The sequence below is a fragment of the Cherax quadricarinatus genome, chromosome 38 (assembly GCF_038502225.1).
Source record: "Cherax quadricarinatus isolate ZL_2023a chromosome 38, ASM3850222v1, whole genome shotgun sequence".
In the NCBI taxonomy this organism is placed as follows: Eukaryota; Metazoa; Arthropoda; class Malacostraca; order Decapoda; family Parastacidae; genus Cherax; species Cherax quadricarinatus.
In genome coordinates this window covers 1,711,729-1,732,878 of record NC_091329.1, presented here as the reverse complement: position 1 = coordinate 1,732,878, position 21,150 = coordinate 1,711,729, and the positions used below count along the sequence as shown (strand labels likewise).

Genomic DNA, 21,150 nt, shown 5'->3' with positions numbered 1-21,150 from the left:
ACAGTCAACTAGAGGCATTTCGTTTGCCTCGCAATCCCACACAGGTACCCCCATATTGCATAACCCGTCTCCTGTACCTCAGTGCACATGATAGAAATTGTCCAGAGTGCGCCATAAGTTTGTAATGAATTTGAATATTAGCGTTGAAGATTTTAAGCAAATTCAGAAGAGGCATTCACAAGTTATCACACGTAAACTACTCTTCTTCAGTAAAAATGAGAAGTTAGGATATACACAGCTTAAGATAAATTCAAACCATCCACAAAAAAAAGCTTTGAAAGCTTAAACCCAATCTGAAAAGCCATTTTCTAATCCAAGAGAGACTAATATCCTAAAATAAATCATATTAAGTTTGAAGTTGCTCAGAAGTTGCATTATTTTGTTACCAGCGTTGATGCTACTCGGACGAGGCACTCAGAAATTGTCACATAAAAAGAAGTACAGGAGCGGCCCTGCTTATACAGCAGGTTAGGCTCCAGGGCTACTGTTGTAAATTGAATCATAACCTTTTTTCACTTTCAAATGCATATAAAAGCCCCATAACATGTTTATAATATATTGAGCAACAGTTAGGCCTAAAAAATGCATATACAGTACACACATTACTTACCTTAAAATATTTTAATCCTTAGCTTATAGTGAGTGGTAAGTATATTGTAGGAAGTTTGAATAAATGAAGAATGGGTATAACTGAAAACCACTGTATCAGCAAAATGCTGTAAAGCGAAGCTCTGTAAAGAGGGACCTGCCTATATTTCAATTTTTCCATAATAAAGGCAAATTAAGACAAACACAAGCCAAACTAATTCCCAACTTTTCTCTAGGACTGACAAGCATTTAAAGTTTAAGTAGCTAAGTAAGTTATACTGAGGCTTTGGTTATACTGAAGGTCTCAGTAGTATCAATTACTAGTAGTATCAGTTACCAGAAGTGTCAGTAATAATGACTCATACCAACCGTTACTGATTCACTGCCTCCTGCATAAATCACTGACTGTTATATCACTGACCGTTACTGCTGACCTAGTATGATTTCTATGCCACTCACTCTCCAGGCACTCGTCAGGGCAGTTTAAGTTGAGTCGTAAGAGAGGAGACAGGTCAGGCCTGGCGTCCCCATATATTCGTGAGTGTTTATTACCCAATCCGTGATTGAACCCCATTCAACAAAGGTACACAGATGTTACTGGTACATAAAAAGTACACTGGGGAAGAAATCACAATACAATGCGTGATTGTAAATATGCAAAAATACCACAGTTAAAATAGGAAATAAAACCTGAGCGCTTTCATGTATTTAAACACACCCTCAGAGGAATAGGAAGAAAGAGGCAGCAGAAGCACATTTTATATGTTAAACACTGGGGTGACACATCACTCAGTATTTGCATATTTGATTACAGATCAGCAAATTACCAGTGAACGGCAGCGACACGTGTCGCCATGGAGAAAAAGGAAAGTGCGAAAATGTTCATATCTAAACGTTCTGCTCAGAGTGGAAGCGAGAATTTTAAACAGCGCAACGTCTGCTTAAAGAAAATAGTCGACGAAACTAGCTAAGTGGATCGATCCTCCGTGGAGAAACTGTTGATTATTTGGTGAAACTCACGAGGAAGTGAGAGGAAATGAACGTCCGGACGAGGTGAATACTGCACTCTTGTGTGTTCCAAGACTGGTACACACGCACACACCTAGGGGCCTCTCAGGTGGCTAATTTACCTCACTACCACCACTGACACACCTGTCGCTCACCACCACCACTGGTACACATGTTGCTCACCACCACCACTGGCACACCTGATGCTCACCACCAACACTGGCACACCTGTTGCTCACCACCACCACTGGCACACCTGTTGCTCACCACCAGCACTGACACACGTGTTGCTTACCACCATCACTGGCACATCTATTTCTCACCACCACCACTGGGACACCTGTTGCTCACCACCAGCACTGGCACACCTGTTGCTCACCACCAGCACTGGCACACCTATTACTCACCACCACCAGCACTGGCACACCTGTTGCTCACCACCAGCACTGGCACACCTGTTGCTCACCACCAGCACTGGCACACCTGTTGCTCACCACCAGCACTGGCACACCTGTTGCTCACCACCACCACTGGCACACCTGTTACCACCACCACTGGCACACCTGTTACCACCACCACTGGCACACCTGTTGCTCACCATCATCAATGACACACTTGTTGCTCACCACCACCACTGACACACCTGTTGTTCACCTCCACCATTGACACACCTGTTGCTCACCACCACCACTGACACACCTGTTGTTCACCACCACCACTGGCACACGTATTGCTCACCACCACCACTGACACACCTGTTGTTCACCACCACCACTGGCACACGTATTGCTCACCACCACCACTGCACACATGCTGCTCACCACCACCACTGGCACACCTGTTGTTCACCACCACCACTGGCACACGTATTGCTCACCACCACCACTGCACACATGCTGCTCACCACCACCACTGACACACCTGTTGTTCACCACCACCACTGGCACACGTATTGCTCACCACCACCACTGCACACATGCTGCTCACCACCACCACTGGCACACCTGTTACTCACCACCACCACTGGCACACCTGTTGCTCACCATCATCAATGACACACTTGTTGCTCACCACCAGCACTGGCACACCTGTTGCTCACCACCACCACTGGCACACCTGTTGCTCCTCACCAGCACTGGCACATCTGTTACTCACCAACACTGGCACACCTGTTGTTCACCACCACTGGCACACCTGTTGCTTATCATCACCACTGGCACACCTGTTGCTCACCATCACCACTGGCACACCTGTGTATGTATTCACTTATATGCGGCTGCAAAGGTCAAGCCTTACCTGTGTGTGTGTGTGTGTGTGTATACTTGCCTATTTGTGGTTTCGGGGGTCTAGTCTCAGCTCCTTGCTTTGCCTCTTGCTCTCTTATCTTCCTGGACCCTGTCATACCTATTCTTAAAACAATGTAGGGAACCTGCATCCACTACCTCTTGGTCTAGATCATTATTATTACACTTCCTAACAACCCTGAAGCTGAACACAAGGTCAGGGGGTCAGTACACACCGGGGGGCAAACACACACTGCATGATCTTGACTTTACACATTCGTGGAAAGACAAACTGGACCTTATGAATGATACATGTACCTAGTTGTCCCAGCGGTGTGGACCAGTGTCCTGTACTGGAACACAGCTGCAACAGGTTTTCTCCTGTATAGGGACTTGGGTGGGCCAGAGATCCTGGTGGGGCAGAGATTCTGGTGGACCAGAGACCCCTGGTGGGGCAGAGATCCTGGTGGAACAGGCTGTCCCTCTACCGGGATACTATTGGACCAGGCCGCCTCTTCTGCATCCACTAAGAGGTCAGAGGCACACAACAGGTGGGCAGAACCAGTTGTGTGTGTGTGTGTGTGTGTGTGTGTGTGTGTGTGTGTGTGTGTGTGTGTGTGTGTGTGTGTGTGTGTGTGTGTGTGTGTGTGTGTGTGTGTGTGTCCGTGTGTGTCCGAGTATGCCCACGTGTGATCTCGTGTGTCTGTGTCCGTGTGTCCGTGTGTGTCCATGTGTGTCCGTCCGTACGTCCCACAGGGTCATAAATTCTCCCCAGAAACCTCCAAGGGAACCATTATTGTGATTCAGTAAATTATCCTCAGCGGGGAGCTGAACTTTTACAATTCCTGCCTGAATAACTACAGATGTTAAATGTTTCCTGATTATCCACCAATATTATATGACCAAATGACCCGGAGGGAGTGGACAGGAAACGCTGGGAAGGGGGGACAGAAAAAACTCGAGGATAATTACATGTAATCTTCCCCTTCGTGTATAGAAGAACTAATACATCACACACGTGTGAGGATGGCTGTTGCGAGCGTCTAAAAAACTACGTCCTGCCTCCTGGTACACCACCACCAGCTGTGTGACAACACATCGTTTCGCACAAGTCGATAAACTTTTTTTCCTATTAATTCCCCTGAAACGATGACACATTCTGTCATTTACAGGTGACTTTTTCGTAAATGCTAAACCCACTGGGGGTCATGCAGCGCCTGGGGAATAGGAAGCCAGCAGGTTTGATCCAAAAGGAGGGAGGATACGGGCGATACCTCGTATCAAGAGCCTCTCGCCGGGATCAAAGCACATTCCTTGTGGGGTGCTTGCTTCTAACCTGTCTTCTAAAGATGGAAAAAACGTAGTTTGTAGACGATAAAAGACGATACTGTCTCTCGTATCTTACCCTTCTGTCCGAGTTTTGTTTGATTGTAATTAGTATTTTTATTTAAGGTTATCATTAAAGCATAGTAATGTAAAAACTAACATTTATCTCTCTGGAGATGGGAAAATAAAAAAAAAATGAGGTATTGCAACAACGTGGAAGACGGACGGTGGTTCCGTACGCCGGGATGATGCTCCAGGAGTGTGGTGTATACGTTCTCGGGGAATCCGGATTACCGGCTGTGGCGTTCACGACTACGCTACGAATCCGTAGCTCAGACAGGATTACAGCTGAGCAAATACTGTATACACAGCACAGCCATATCACAGCATTAGCATAGCCATAACAGAGCCCCAGCACAGTCACAACACAAGAGTACACAGTCCTCTGATTTTAAAATTACATGAAAACAATAAGGTAATGGATATGAGATTGCAGGTGTCCGCACACGACAGATAACAAAATGCAGTACTCTGCGTATGGTATATAAGAAAATACAGTGTTCTACACACGATAGATAAGAAAATGCAGTAATCTCCGTACGACAGATAAGGAAATACAGTACTCTGTAAACGCTAGACTAGTTACCTAACGTTTCCTGGCAGATGAACTGGTGTGACAACGTCATGAAATGACTCAAACATCAGTGCTGCTTGCGGGCATTCCCATGATTGTTACATCAGTGCATATATACACTGATGTAACAGTGGATAATACCATTGGTGTATATACACTGTATATACATGTAATCGAGAGTCGTCCTATTCCCGCAGGTCGGCCCTGGGCCAAGATTTTTCCGGGTGTTCGCTTGGTCAATCTGGCTGTTGCTGCTGGTAGGGCGAGGCTTCAAGTATGAGTAGATTTACTGCTCAAGCACCATTATAGGAAGAATATATATATCTTTAAATTATATTATTTAGGCATTATAAAGCGAATATATTCAAATTAGAATGTTTAAGCAGAACCGTAGAACGATAATATTCAAATTATATTGCTTAGCAAGCATTATAGAGCAATTATCTTTAAATTACATATATTTAAACGGCATTACAGGAGGATATTAATTTTTTTCAGGCAGCATTATAGGATGATTATAATAATTTTGCGCAGGCAGCCTTATAGAACAATTACATTAATTTGTTCAGGGATCATTATAGGATGATTATAATAATTTTGCGCGGGCAACCTTATAGGTCGATTATATTAATTTTGTTCAGGCAGCATTATAGGATGATTATATTCAAATTATATAGATTAGGTTGCATTACAAAACGATTATCTTCACATATAATTTAGACAGCATATACTGCGGGGCGATTATATTCACATCATAGTCTAGGCAACATTAACGGCTGACACCTAGCCGTGTTGGGTCTGACAAATCTACTGTGCAAGTCGTGTACCTCACAGCCCTGGTTTGCCCTCCTTAGCCTCATCAGTCGCCTACCATCCAACCCTATCAATTTCATTAGGAAACGCTAAACCAGTTCGGGTCATACAGCGCCTGGGGAATCGGAGGCAATAGGGTTTTATCCGAGGAAAAGAAGGGTAGTTCTAATTCCCCTGAATCAAGAGCCCGTCAGGTAATTTACTAACTCATTCTTTATATTCTCCATTATCATGCATTATATATATTATATTACATATATATATATATATATATATATATATATATATATATATATATATATATTTTTATATATATATATATATATATATATATATATATATATATATATAATGTCATGCCGAATAGGTAAAACTGGTCAATTAGCAAGAACTCATTTAAGCCAAAATCGCAAGTTTTACCTATTCGGAACGACAAGTATATTTTAACACCTTTTCACAAGTCGCCTCATAAGCCGCGTCGCAAGTTGCGTCACAACTGGCGTCGCAACTGGCGTCGTATGTGCTGGTGTGTACTCACCTCACCTACTCACCTAGTTGAGGTTGCGGGGGTCGAGTCCGAGCTCCTGGCCCCGCCTCTTCACTGATCGCTACTAGGTCACTCTCCCTGAGCCGTGAGCTTTATCATACCTCTGCTTAAAGCTATGTATGGATCCTTCCTCCACTACATCGCTTCCCAAACTATTCCACTTACTGACTACTCTGTGGCTGAAGAAATACTTCCTAACATCCCTGTGATTCATCTGTGTCTTCAGCTTCCAACTGTGTCCCCTTGTTACTGTGTCCAATCTCTGGAACATCCTGTCTTTGTCCACCTTGTCAATTCCTCTCAGTATTTTGTATGTCGTTATCATGTCCCCCCTATCTCTCCTGTCCTCCAGTGTCGTCAGGTTGATTTCCCTTAACCTTTCCTCGTAGGACATACCTCTTAGCTCTGGGACTAGTCTTGTTGCAAACCTTTGCACTTTCTCTAGTTTCTTTACGTGCTTGGCTAGGTGTGGGTTCCAAACTGGTGCCGCATACTCCAATATGGGCCTAACGTACACGGTGTACAGGGTCCTGAATGATTCCTTATTAAGATGTCGGAATGCTGTTCTGAGGTTTGCTAGGCGCCAATATGCTGCAGCAGTTATTTGGTTGATGTGCGCTTCAGGAGATGTGCCTGGTGTTATATTCACCCCAAGATCTTTTTCCTTGAGTGAGGTTTGTAGTCTCTGGCCCCCTAGACTGTACTCCGTCTGCGGTCTTCTTTACCCTTCCCCAATCTTCATGACTTTGTACTTGGTGGGATTGAACTCCAGGAGCCAATTGCTGGACCAGGTCTGCAGCCTGTCCAGATCCCTTTGTAGTTCTGCCTGGTCTTCGATCGAGTGAATTCTTCTCATCAACTTCACATCATCTGCAAACAGGGACACCTCGGAGTCTATTCTTTCCGTCATGTCGTTCACAAATACCAGAAACAGCACTGGTCCTAGGACTGACCCCTGTGGGACCCCGCTGGTCACAGGTGCCCACTCTGACACCTCGCCACGTACCATTACTCGCTGCTGTCTTCCTGACGAGTATTCCCTGATCCATTGTAGTGCCTTCCCTGTTATCCCTGCTTGGTCCTCCAGTTTTTGCACCAATCTCTTGTGTGGAACTGTGTCAAACGCCTTCTTGCAGTCCAAGAAAATGCAATCCACCCACCCCTCTCTCTCTTGTCTTACTGCTGTCACCATGTCATAGAACTCCAGTAGGTTTGTGACACAAGATTTCCCGTCCCTGAAACCATGTTGGCTGCTGTTGATGAGATTGTTCCTTTCTAGGTGTTCCACCACTCTTCTCCTGATAATCTTCTCCATGATTTTGCATACTATACATGTCAGTGACACTGGTCTGTAGTTTAATGCTTCATGTCTGTCTCCTTTTTTAAAGATTGGGACTACATTTGCTGTCTTCCATGCCTCAGGCAATCTCCCTGTTTCGATAGATGTATTGAATATTGTTGTTAGGGGTGTGTGTGTGTGTGTGTGTGTGTGTGTGTGTGTGTGTGTGTGTGTGTGTGTGTGTGTGTGTGTGTGTGTGTGTGTGTGTGTGTGTGTGTGTACTCACCTATTTACTCACCTATTTGTGGTTGCAGGGGTCGAGTCCTAGCTCCTGGCCCCGCCTCTTCACCGGCTGCTACTAGACCCTATCCCTCCCCGCTCCATGAGCTTTATCAAACCTCGTCTTAAAACTGTGTATGGTTCCTGCCTCCACTACGTCATTTTCTAGGCTATTCCACTGCCTTACAACTCTATGACTGAAGAAATACTTCCTACTATCTCTCTGACTCATTTGTGTCTTCAACTTCCAATTGTGGCCTCTTGTTTCTGTGTCCCCTCCCTGGAACATCCTGTCCTTGTCCACCTTGTCTATTCCACGCAGTATTTTATATGTCGTTATCATGTCTCCCCTGACCCTCCTGTCCTCCAGTGTCGTCAGGCCAATTTCCCTTAATCTTTCTTCATAGGACATTCCCCTTAGCTCTGGAACTAACCTTGTTGCAAACCTTTGTACTTTCTCTAGTTTCTTGACGTGCTTTATCAAGTGCGGGTTCCAAACAGGTGCTGCATACTCCAGTATGGGCCTGACATACACGGTGTACAGTGTCTTGAATGATTCCTTACTAAGGTGTCGGAATGCTGTTCTCAGGTTTGCCAGGCGCCCATATGCTGCAGCAGTTATCTGATTGATGTGTGCTTCCGGAGACATGCTCGGTGTTATACTCACCCCAAGATCTTTCTCCTTGAGTGAGGTTTGCAGTCTTTGGCCACCTAGCCTATACTCTGTCTGTGGTCTTCTGTGCCCTTCCCCTATCTTCATGACTTTGCATTTGGCAGGATTAAATTCGAGAAGCCATTTGCTGGACCAGGTGTCCAGTCTGTCCAGGTCTCTTTGAAGTCCTGCCTGGTCCTCATCAGATTTAATTCTCCTCATTAACTTCACATCATCTGCAAACAGGGACACTTCTGAGTCTAACCCTTCCGTCATGTCGTTCACATATACCAAAAATAGCACTGGTCCTAGGACCGACCCCTGTGGGACCCCGCTCGTCACAGGTGCCCACTGTGATACATCATTACGTACCATGACTCGTTGTTGCCTCCCTGTCAGGTATTCTCTGATCCATTGCAGTGCCCTTCCTGTTATATGCGCCTGATGCTCTAGCTTCTGCACTAATCTCTTGTGAGGAACTGTGTCAAAGGCCTTCTTGCAGTCCAAGAAGATGCAATCAACCCACCCCTCTCTCTCTTGTCTTACTTCTGTTATTTTATCATAAAACTCCAGAAGGTTTGTGACACAGGATTTGCCTTCCGTGAATCCGTGCTGGTTGGCATTTATACTCCTGTTCCGTTCCAGGTGCTCCACCACTCTCCTCCTGATAATCTTCTCCATAATTTTGCATACTATACACGTCAATGACACAGGTCTATAGTTTAGTGCCTCTTTTCTGTCTCCTTTTTTGAAAATGGGAACTACATGTGTGTGTGTGTGTGTGTGTGTGTGTGTGTGTCTGTGTGTGTGTGTGTGTGTGCACGTCCCGGAGGGTCTCCGCTAAGTCTTAGAACGTAAGGCACGGGAAATAACATAGCCCTAGGGAACTCGAAGCGCTTTCAAGAGTAATCAAGGGCTGCCCTCCACTACAACGGCTGCGTAAATTATATATATATATATATATATATATATATATATATATATATATATATATATATATATATATATATATATATATATATATATATATATATATTTGAAAGGGATTTGTGGTGTGCCTGTAACCTGACTGTACTTGTACGTATTACCTGTATCTGCATGTGTTACCTGTACCTTTACTGCATATGCATGTGTTCTCTGTACCCTCGCTGAATCTTCATGAGTTATCTGTACCCTCACTCTATCAATACGAGTAAGGTATGCCTTGTTTTTATCAGCACTTTACCTATACCTGGCTTAATTTCATAACCATAACCACAAACCCCTGTACGTTAATGTATGCCAAAAAATAGTGCAGTGTGCAGAATAAGTTTCTGATGCATTTAAATATTAGCACTGAAGAGTTGAAGCGAGTTACAGTTGTTTGCAAGTTATCACACAGAGACTAATATCCCGATTTCAATAAAAAAAAATAGCAAATTATGACATTTGCAGCCCAAAACTCGTTCAAAACATTCCCTAAGAAACATCAGCGTTGAAGCCAAACTGTAGAGGCATTAAAGCTGCTCAGAATTTGTATTATCAAATTATCAGCGCTGAATAGTAGAAACAATTGGGTGAGGCACTCAGCAATTATCCTATGAAAACCAGTATTTCAATTTTTCTAGTTTCTTCCATAAAAAATGGCAATCTATACTTTTCTATAAGATTTACCAGCACTTAAGGTTTAAGATATATCTAAGTAATTTAGCTAATTTTATTAAAACTATGGGTACAAAACGTTCAAATATTTTACAATGGTGTTAACACACATGTGCATATAAATTTACATCATGTAAATTTAGCTTAGAATAACCTGATAATCCAATAAAGTTAATTGAGTTTTGCCCTATATACAGTAAACCATTGCTGAAACTTGAAGTCGATCAAATAATGCGTTCTCGAGTTGTACACGAAGATTTTGGAAGAAACAAAAATTGCTGAGAATGTTCCGAAAATAGTAAAGTCCATCAATGTTAAACTTAAAAATGTCATGATAAATGCGAATTTTTATTTTATTTTATTTTCTCATTTACATTCTACCTAAAATTCTGTACAATCCTTTGAGAAAAAATATTGAGTTTTTTTTTTAAGGAAATTTAATTTGATTTTATGGAAGTCAAATTTGGAAAATTAGGAACCACACACAGCCCAAGATCAATGCTAAAATACTTTCAGTTAAGACATACCGGCTGTTAGAGTCTGAAGACCATCAGAATTAATGCCAAGTTTTACTTTATTACTGAAAGTTTGAAGACAATTCGAAAAGGCATTCTCCAGTAAATGATTTCATTCCAACAATTCAAGTTTTTTTGTTTCAACAATTTCAGTAAAATTTCAAATTTGCACTTATATTAAATTTATGGAGCATCAATCTACTTAGTCTTAGAGAATGCATCATCTGTGATATTGTGAAGCCGATGAATATAAATGAATATCACTATTAAAAACAACAACAACAAATTGGGACACCAGTGCTGAAAATTTGAAATAAATAAAAAAGTCATTCATCGGTTATAACACGGATTTCAACGATTCCATGCTTTTTTTTTTTTAACTATTTTACTTTACTTACAAATTTGCTCACACACAAACAAAACTTATGGGCACTATTCTGGTCGTAATGTGCATCAACCGTTAAATACTGAAGAGGTAAACTGAGATTTATTTAATGTGATTTAATGGTAGTATAACTCACACATATTATTATTATTATAATCAAAAAGAAGCGCTAAGCCACAAGGGCTATACAGCAACTCACACATAAAATGGTCAAATCTGTACCTACACACTTGAATTTCCATCTCCACCGTCGTCGAATTACGAGGCAACCTTTCTTTTGAACTTACACCGATAAGGGTTTTAGATATTATCCAGACCATTCCAGGATGTTGGGAATGGGTTCAACACTTGTTTCGGGTAAATGTCTTGTTTCCATCCGAGTCTTACTGCTGTAAAACGCGGTCCTGAAATCTTCACTCTTACAGACGTTACCAAAGTAACCACGAAAGTTTCCTCAATCCAAGATACAAAAAAAAAATTACAAATATCAACAAAGTTTTCTAATGGCTAATACTTAAGGATCAGGTCCCCTATATATACATGTAGATGTATATATAGGGGACCTGAAGTGTAAAATAAAAGCAAGGGTGTCATAGGCAAATAGGAACAATGTGTCAACATCCATGGTCCAAGACTCTTCAACTTTCTACCAGCAGATATAAGAAATATTGCCGGAAGAAAGGTAGTACAAGTTTTCGAAAGGAAAAGGATAAAAATTTCCGCAGTAAGTATCGGATCAGCTGTCATGCCTACATTATCTCTGTAACTTGCTCAGCTATCAAAACTTTGGGGCCCAATTCCTGGACTCATTGTGCGCCCCTGTAATATTCTGAACACCACCACAGGATGGGTATGGGGTGCATAATAAAGATATTAAACTAACTGTCATGCCTACTTAAGCATGCAGGCCGCTGACAGTAACACCCAGAGTGATCAGGCGTCAGCAGGAATGTTTGGCCTTAATGGAACTTTCAAGATAGGTCACAGCTGTATTTTCACGTGATGCAGTACTTAACTGTAACCATAAGAGAAGACATTTTTATACTGTACCTCGCTTTAACAACGATAATGCATGGTACAGTAACCTACACTCGTACATCACTGATAAGCCTTCGACTCCCAACAATTGTGACCCGCGTCGATTCTAGGAAGTGTAGGATGTACGAGTTAGTTTAATATATTTATTATGCACCCCATACCCATCCTGTGGGCGGTAGTCAAAAGATTACAGAGGTACATAATTGGTCCTGGGACTGGACGTATGGACAAGTTTCTTTCTACCTTTCCCTTTTCAATTAGCAATAAACAGGTACATGAGGTCGCATCCTGAAGAGGGGAGGAGGAGTTTGTACAGTATGCCTTAGCTAGGTCCTGGGATTTTAAATGACTTAAGGTAGGAAGGATAACTCTTTGGCCTATAAGGTGAGGTTTGCAAATGTTATACACGACTTACTTAACACAAACATCTATAAACCTACAAAATACAGGTAATGTTAATTAAAACACAGCCTATGCTAAACAACAATACACAAATTGTGTTTACCTAAAAATACACAGCCTTCCTTCTGGGGCCTTGGATCAAGAGCCCTTCACCACCAACACTACCAACGTGCAGTACCTACACACTAACAACCTGGGTCCATACCCACTAACAACCTAGATACCTACACAGCCTGAGTACCTACATGCTAATCAGGATACCTATGTGCTAACAACCTGGGTCCATACCCACTAGCAATCTGGATACCTGCATACTAACAACCAGGATACCTACGTACTAGCAACATGAGTACTCACGAATTATCAGCCTAGATACCTACACAACCGGGATACCTACATACTAACACCCTCCCACACCTACACCAGGTCACAAACACACACAAAGTCACAATACAAGTTACCAGCTGGAGTGAACCTGTTGGGGCGGGTCATACTGACCTTGAACCTCACCTGTCGTAAGGTTCTGTCAACGTAACAGAAAAATCCGGCAAACTATCATCCGTGACGGGATGATACGACGAGACAGGTGACTGGTAACATACGGTGATCGTTATTATTATATTCCGGGGGAAGCGGTAAGCCCGCAGGGGGGAGGTCACACCCTCCCTGGGGAATGGAAGACAAGTCTGACCATAGGGGTGGACAGGGATGATTCTTCTGGATCAAGAGCCCACCTCACGGGCATCAAGGTAGCAACATACGGTAATGAGGATCAACTTACCTGTTATGTTAGGCACTTCTGGTCTCAAAAATATCCAGTGGAAGTCCTCGTTAGGGGATAAAAAAAAAACTTTTGTTTATGAGAAAACTCTCCACACTGGTCACACCTGCACAATGCACTGCCCTCCTCCTGCACTAACTCAATACATCAAGCACTTACAATAACTTATCAGAAAACTTTTGAAGCAATACTCTCAATAATACCTGAGGAGCGAGCGGCGCACAACCAACCCACACGGAAAGTGATCGTCAACTGAACGTAGAATCCGTCTGCACCGGGGAAGAACCGCCCCAGGCTGCCCACTCCAAGTTTAACACTCCTGCGTTTATTTTTCACAATATTACGTCCCCCATTGCATTTTCCAATCCTTGATATGCCTCTACGGCACCCGGGGGGGCATCGTAGTGTCTACGAATGAATCAACTGTGAGAGATGGACATAGCGAGGCTTACATCAAAGAAAAATACGAGAGAAGTTTAATATTTCGTATTAATTAAGTTATGGTGGTGGTCAGCGTGGGGTGAGCAAACTACAGCTGTTACATCTCGCAGTCAATGTACTGACACAGGCTTAAGACAGTGCCGACGCAGGCTCAAGATTGTGCCGATGCAGGCTCAAGATTGTGCCGATGCAGGCTCAAGACTGTGCTGACACTAAGTGCAAAGTCATGAAGCTTTGGAAATGACAAAGAAGACCGCAGACAGAGTACAGCCTTGGGGAGTCAAAAGCTGCAAAACTCATTCAAAAAGGATGTTGGGGTGAGCATCATACCGAGCACATCTCCTGAGGCGCACATTAACCAAATAACTGCTGTAGCATATGCAACATCCCCCAATGAAAAGCAGGGGTGTCACTAGCACGTTAAGAGACCATACAATAAGTGTCAGAGGCCCGAGACTGTTCAACTGCCTCCCAGCATACATAAGGGGGATTACCAACAGACCCCTGGCAGCCTTCAAGCTGGCACTGGACAAGCACCTAAAGTCGGTTCCTGACCAACCGGGCTGTGGCTCGTGCGTTGGTTTCCGTGCAGCCAGCAGCAACAGCCTGGTTGATCAGGCTCTGATCCACCAGGAGGCCTGGTCACAGACCGGGCCGCGGGGGCGTTGACCCCCGGAACTCTCTCCAGGTAAACTCCAGGTATGGGCACTTGGAAAACTCTAAAATTGCATTTTGACATCTAAGTAAGGAGTCATTCAAGACATTGTACGTCAGGCCCATTGGAGTATGCAGCACCAGAATGGAACCCACACCTAGTCAAATACGTTAAGAAATTGGAGAAAGTGCAAAGGTTTGCAACAAAACTAGTCCTGGAGTTAAAAGGTATGTCCTATGACCAGAAGTTAAGGGAATTCAACCTGAAGACACTGAAAGACATGAGAGGTAGACAAGACATGATAACGATGTATAAAATAATGATAAGTATTGTCAAGGTGGACAGGGCCAGAATGTATCAGAGATGGGACACAGGAAAAGGGGGACACAACTGGAAGGTAGCAACTCAGATGAGTCATAGGGATGTTAGGAAGCATTTCTTCAGCCTTAGAGTTGTCAGGAAGTGTAGCAATCTGGAGAGTGATAGTGGAGGCAAGATCCATACATAGCTGAAAGATGAGATACGATAAGGCTCTTGGAGCGAAAAGGCGGGGCCAGGAGCTATGAATCGACCTCTGCAACCACAAATAGGTGAGTACAGGCTCAGGACAGTGCACTGACACTTATTTCAGTCTTGTACAAATTATTAAAATTTATAACAAAAAAATCCGCAGATGACTAGAGCATTTTTGTATTATTCACAGAAAAGCGCTAAATCTGTAAGGCTTGCACACCTGCTGGGGAACTGGAGGTAATCGGATTTAATCTAAGGATGGGGAGAGCACCTCCAATTCCTCAAATAAAAATCCTTTCACCAACATTAAGCCTGGCACCAACAATCTGTTCGATCAGGCCAGCAACCAAGAGGTCTGGTCTGGGACCGCGTCGCGGGGGAGGTGACCCTGCCGCAGCGGCTACAGGTAACATGCATGTCATATAAATAATTCACACAGCGTTTATCAGCTGCCAGGAGACTTCAGTTGTAGTTGACAAGATAACTGGTGCTGACAGGACGGGAAATGACAAAATTGGTGCTGGCTGACCTGAAGCTGAGAGGACCGGAGCTGACAGGTTGGGTGCAGGTGATTATTATTATTATTATAATCAAAGGGGAAGCGCTAAACCCGGAGGATCATACAGCGCCTGGGGGGGGGGGGATGTGGAAGGCATTCAGGCTTAATTCGGGGAACTGGAGCACAGATCCAATTCCCTAAATCAAGAGCCCCTCACCAACATCAAGGAACCTTCCTTGAGGGGGGGGTGCAGGTGAGCAGACTGGACACAAGAACTAGTCTGAGGCAGCCACTGGCTGCATCATAATTACTAATCTAATTATACAGCCGTAAGCCAGATGTAATCAGTAAGGATGAATGCAAGTCACATTGGCACACCCACAATTATTGGTATTTGGTTAGTCTTACTTGATGCCCCTTCATTTAATGCCCTCCTATATAGCCTGCAATAATAAATTGTAATCAACGAGAGGAGGACATGTAGGAGCGAAGACACAGGGTGTGAAGGACACAAGGTGGGTAGGACACAAGGTGGGTAGGACACAAGGTGGGGTGGACACAAGGTGGGTAGGACACAAGGTGGGTAGGACACAGGCTGACGAGGACAAGGTGGGTAGGACACAGGTTGAGGAGGACACGGTGGGTAGGACACAGGTTGACGAGGACAAGGTGGGTAGGACACAGGTTGAGGAGGACACAAGGTGGGTAGGACACAGGTTGAGGAGGACACAAGGTGGGTAGGACACAGGTTGAGGAGGACATAAGGTGGGTAGGACACAGGTTGAGGAGGACACAAAGTGGGTAGGACACAGGTTGAGGAGGACATAAGGTGGGTAGGACACAGGTTGACGAGGACAAGGTGGGTAGGACACAGGTTGAGGAGGACACAAAGTGGGTAGGACACAGGTTGAGGAGGACACAAAGTGGGTAGGACACAGGTTGAGGAGGACATAAGGTGGGTAGGACACAGGTTGAGGAGGACACAAAGTGGGTAGGACACAGGTTGAGGAGGACATAAGGTGGGTAGGACACAGGTTGAGGAGGACACAAAGTGGGTAGGACACAGGTTGAGGAGGACACAAGGTGGGTAGGACACAGGTTGAGGAGGACATAAGGTGGGTAGGACACAGGTTGAGGAGGACACAAAGTGGGTAGGACACAGGTTGAGGAGGACACAAAGTGGGTAGGACACAGGTTGAGGAGGACATAAGGTGGGTAGGACACAGGTTGAGGAGGACACAAAGTGGGTAGGACACAGGTTGAGGAGGACACAAGGTGGGTAGGACACAGGTTGAGGAGGACACAAGGTGGGTAGGACACAGGTTGAGGAGGACACAAAGTGGGTAGGACACAGGTTGAGGAGGACAGTTGAATTTTTGTCTCACATCGGTTCTTTCCAGAGTCCAACCCTAAGATATACTGCCACCTCCCAGGATAGCATAACAATCGGCTAACACTCAGATATACCTATTTGCTGCTATGCGAAGAAGGATATCAGTTGTAAGGAGACGCGGACACATTTCGTTAATCGAATCCGAGCACTTTACCATTACACTACAGGTTGCTTAATCTTAAAGACCTGTTAAAATATTTTTTTTAAACTTTACACGTATTGTAACTATTATTATTATTATTATTATTAAAACGCGCAAAACCAGTATGGGTCATACAGACTAGTTCTGTAGAAGGGCGCTCGGTTTGCACAAAGGACCCAGGTTCGATTCTCAGGCTGGGCGAGAGGTGTGGGAACTCCTTTACACTATCGGAGAACCATCAACAAGACTGATCGGAGACCAGGCCACGATTAGCTGACGGAGAATCGAACCTCCAAAACTCCATGAACAGCCCACAAGTGTCCTCAAAGATTTGTTAAGTCATACCATGAATTAAGGAAAGATCCTGGACTTCACCTTACGAAAGCAGACAAAGCCAATGCAATAGTAATTATGGACAAGGTAGATTATAGGGGAAAAATAAGATATCATTAGAAGACGTAATGCAATATAATTCTTAAACCTGCTGTCTCTGTCTCTGTTTACCCGAAGGAAGAGACTCGATCTTCTGTCCACCAATCGCAATGCAAACACGCTACCTAACGTTCTCTTTTTACCATGGCCAGTTCTCTAGTAAGGTGGGGTGGTCCAATAAAGGAAACACATTCACTATCACTCATTCAACAGCTGTCCTGATAAATATTTGGAGAAGTCACAAACCACACCATCTCCACCCCTAAGTATAAATGATTTAGAAAACAGACAAGTTGATAAATGAGACAGCCACTGGCTGGCGAAACGTTACCAGAATAAAGATACCCAATTATTGCACAAGTGTTTTATTTATCATCCCTACCCCTCCTTGAGAGTGCAGGCACTATACATTCCACCTCCACCCCTCTTACAGAGTGCAAGCACTCTACTTCAGAGTCCACCCCTCCTGCAGAGTGCAGGCACTGTACTGCCCACCTCCAGGATACAAGTCCAGCTTTATGGATTCTCTGTTAATGTGTCCACACTCCAATATCGCAGCAAATCCTAAATAATTCCACACCTGTGTGTGTGGAATTATTAAATTACTAAATGACTGGGAAGTGCTGAACCAGTAGGGTACTTACGGCACTTGAAGAATGGAAAGTTATTAGCACTAACTGTGTCATTTTTATTCAGAGTGCGTCACATCCACACATCCAACACGTCATCCATAATCAGAAAAAAGCCCAGTAGCTTATCACCAATATACGCGTTGGGGCAACCGTCTACATCGAAAATAACTAACAGTTGTAACTGTCAACCAAGAAGGGGTGAGGGGTTAAACTCCAGGCTAGTTGGCCTTGTAACTAAACCCAGATCTGGAGGTCAGTCTCTCACTTGCTTCAGATTGATTTAAAATATACTCAAGTTCTCTCTCCGAATAAGTATACGAGCCATAGCCAGTGACTTCTCATTCTTGCTCTCGGTATCTGCTAAATTTATTAGACATTCTGTCAGTCAAAACTAAGCGCTAAACCCACAAAGGTAATTTTTGGACATTTTGTAAATAAGTGTAAATATAACTTTGATGGTGGGAATACATTAGTACTCAAAAAACATCTGGTGTGTCTTTTTTTTTCCTTAATTAAATTTATTGTATATGTACTGATTGTTCCCTGGCTGCTGGTAATATACCTTGACGACCATGAACCACATGTCATGTACTAGTACCTGTGTTCATAATGTTCCAGTTTCTTGAATCAAAGGATTTCCATATTGAAAAATGAGGCTAGGAACCATGATAAAGTATCACCGGCAGAACACCTGCTGGAGAACACCTGTGCCTGTGTCCGAAGCCATAACAATGTTCTTCGGCAGAATTCTTCATCAAACACCTGTTCATCAACGACGGATATCACCGAGCTGAGAAACTGACCAAAAACAAGTTGAACACCTGTTGAACATTTCTCGAACACCTGTAGATCACGTGAGCACCTGTTGAACGGTTTATTGGGGGTTTCGAGGGCCATCAAAACTTACGTCTTATCGAATCCTGCCTAGCGGGAGCTCGGAAAAAAATATATACTGCCCAAATCCGAGCTGGAATTAAAGAGGAAACGAAAGTTTCCCCGAAAACTGAAACGGGACCAGTATGTTCCCAATTGTAGTCATGGGAGGAAGCGCTAAATATATAAGGGTCATATTGTGCCCGGGGAAGGAAGGCATTCAGGCTCGAATCAAGGAATTGGAGCACAGGTCCAATTCCTTACATAAAGAGCCCCTCACCAGCATCAAGGTCCCTCTCTTGAAGGGAATCTGTTGAAGAGCTACACCAGAAGGGATCAACACTACTGGAGGACGACGGACATAGAGAGACGGGAAACAGGTACACGAGGGCACAGCTGGAAGTTGAAAACACAGATGTTAGGAAATATTTCTTCAGCCCCAGAGTGAGCAGGAATTGGAACGACCTGGACAGTAGAGTGGTAGAGGCAAACCTCATGCCTAACTTTAATAACAGGTATGAGATGATTTACGAATTCAGGGGAAAGTGAGCTCACAAGTGGCCAGTTTGAATGGCAGGGCCAACAACTGAGAGTCAACCCCTGTAACCACATGCACAAATGCATGGACATACACACATACACAGACATTCGTACACAAACACAGCTGATCTGAGATTTTCACACAAAACAGTCTCTGAAGTTTACAAAGAATGGTGTGACAAACACAAAGCATCTAGTGAACAGCAGCTTTGGGTGAAAACGCCTTGTTAATGAGGTCAGAGAATGACGATACTGGTTGAAGCTGACAGTAACTAAAAAAAAACATGCATTACACCAGTGTGCAGTAGAAGAACTCTGCATGCACAGCACGTCAAATCTTGAAGTGGATGGGTTCAGCAGCAAGAACTCACACAGGGTTTCACTCCTGTCAGCTAAAAATAGGATAATGAGGCTACAGTGGGCACAGGCTCACTAAAACTGAACGGTTGAAGACTGGATTATTATAATCATGGAGGAGCACTAAACCTATAGGGGTTGAAGATTGGAAAAAAAATGTCGCCTGGTTTCACGAATCGCGATTTCTGCTGCGACATGCATGGTTGGGTCAAAATCTGGGATGTAAATGAACGGGAGTCACAGCATGGATGTGCGTCCAACAGATCTGCAACTGCGTGATGTTATCATTGTCAATATGAACCAGAGTCTCTGGGGACTGTTTCCAGCACCGTGTGTGTGAAATCAAGGAGCAGCTCTGTGATGAAGCTCCTCTAAATGTTGCAATTTTTTCTTAAAAACAATTGAAAAAATTACATCCCATAATTGCATAAAGTATTGAAACGTCTTTATGGTACGTGATATTCAATTTTTGATGTTCTTTTTTCACTCGCATTTACAAAAATTTGGTCTGTGTAAAGGAGCTTAATGAGAGAGGAATATAGCAACAGAATTATTCATGGATCGTCAACACTCCGTTGACTCAAAAACAGTGTCCAGTCCATGGATTCACTTTGAGATTGAATGTATCTTCTACCCTTAAACCATTTTAGCATTATTATTATTATTATTATTTCAACTAAGCGCTAAACCCACAAGGGACATACATCACTGATCCATTCTAGTAAAATTTCATACGGTGGGAATCATTAAAATTTTGTGGAAGTTCCAGCTCAAATTATTTCCCAAAACAATTCTCGTTAGAGGGTGATTGAGAGAAGCAATGAGAGTCTGATCACTCGGTTACGACTGGTCATTAACCTCGATGTTGGCAGTTTACCTCGAGCAGTCCTGGGATGGTATACTAATTTTGTTTAACTCAATCAGACCTTGCCACCCTCTCTCAAATATACTTCCCAACACCCAGTGCAAAGAGAGTTCCATTCCATCACAAGTAGACTTCCATCACCCACCTCGAGTATGTCTTCCTCAAGCAGATAAAACCCCAACACCCGCCTCAAAGCTTCACCACAACTAAAACCATATTCATCACCAACTACAAGCATACATCCAACACATACTGACGTCTCCACCACTACGACGCTGTATTGAACCGGCTGGAAGTCCAGCCTGAGGATTGGTAATGATGCCTCATCACTGAGCAGATCATTATTTAACTATAAGACTAGTTTTGGTAAATAATTTCACTAACAAACAGCTACTGTTTCTATCGGGCAACGCTAAACTCGCAGGGGCTATCCAGAGCCTGGGAAATGAGAGGCAACCGATAATGACCTAAGGAATAAACAGCACTACTAAGGACAACTATCACATAAATATCCCTCCTACTACAACCGTCCTTCCGTCGCAAGTATTCCTCAATTCTACAGGTATACCTCCAACCCCGCTATTGTGGCGATATTCACATTAACGTATCGGGTCTGTCAGATATCGCCAACAACGGC

The 21,150-nt window shown here is 43.6% G+C and overlaps 1 long non-coding RNA gene across 1 annotated transcript in view; it reads right to left on the bottom strand.

The window, feature by feature from the left end:
- Window positions 1-13,421, bottom strand: part of LOC128692991 (uncharacterized) — a 640,242-nt gene extending 626,821 nt beyond the window's left edge. The window contains exon 1 of the long non-coding RNA XR_008407657.2: window positions 13,172-13,421. This is a non-coding gene — a long non-coding RNA (uncharacterized lncRNA). The remainder of the gene's footprint in view (window positions 1-13,171) is intronic.
- Between the last annotated feature and the right edge of the window lie 7,729 nt (window positions 13,422-21,150).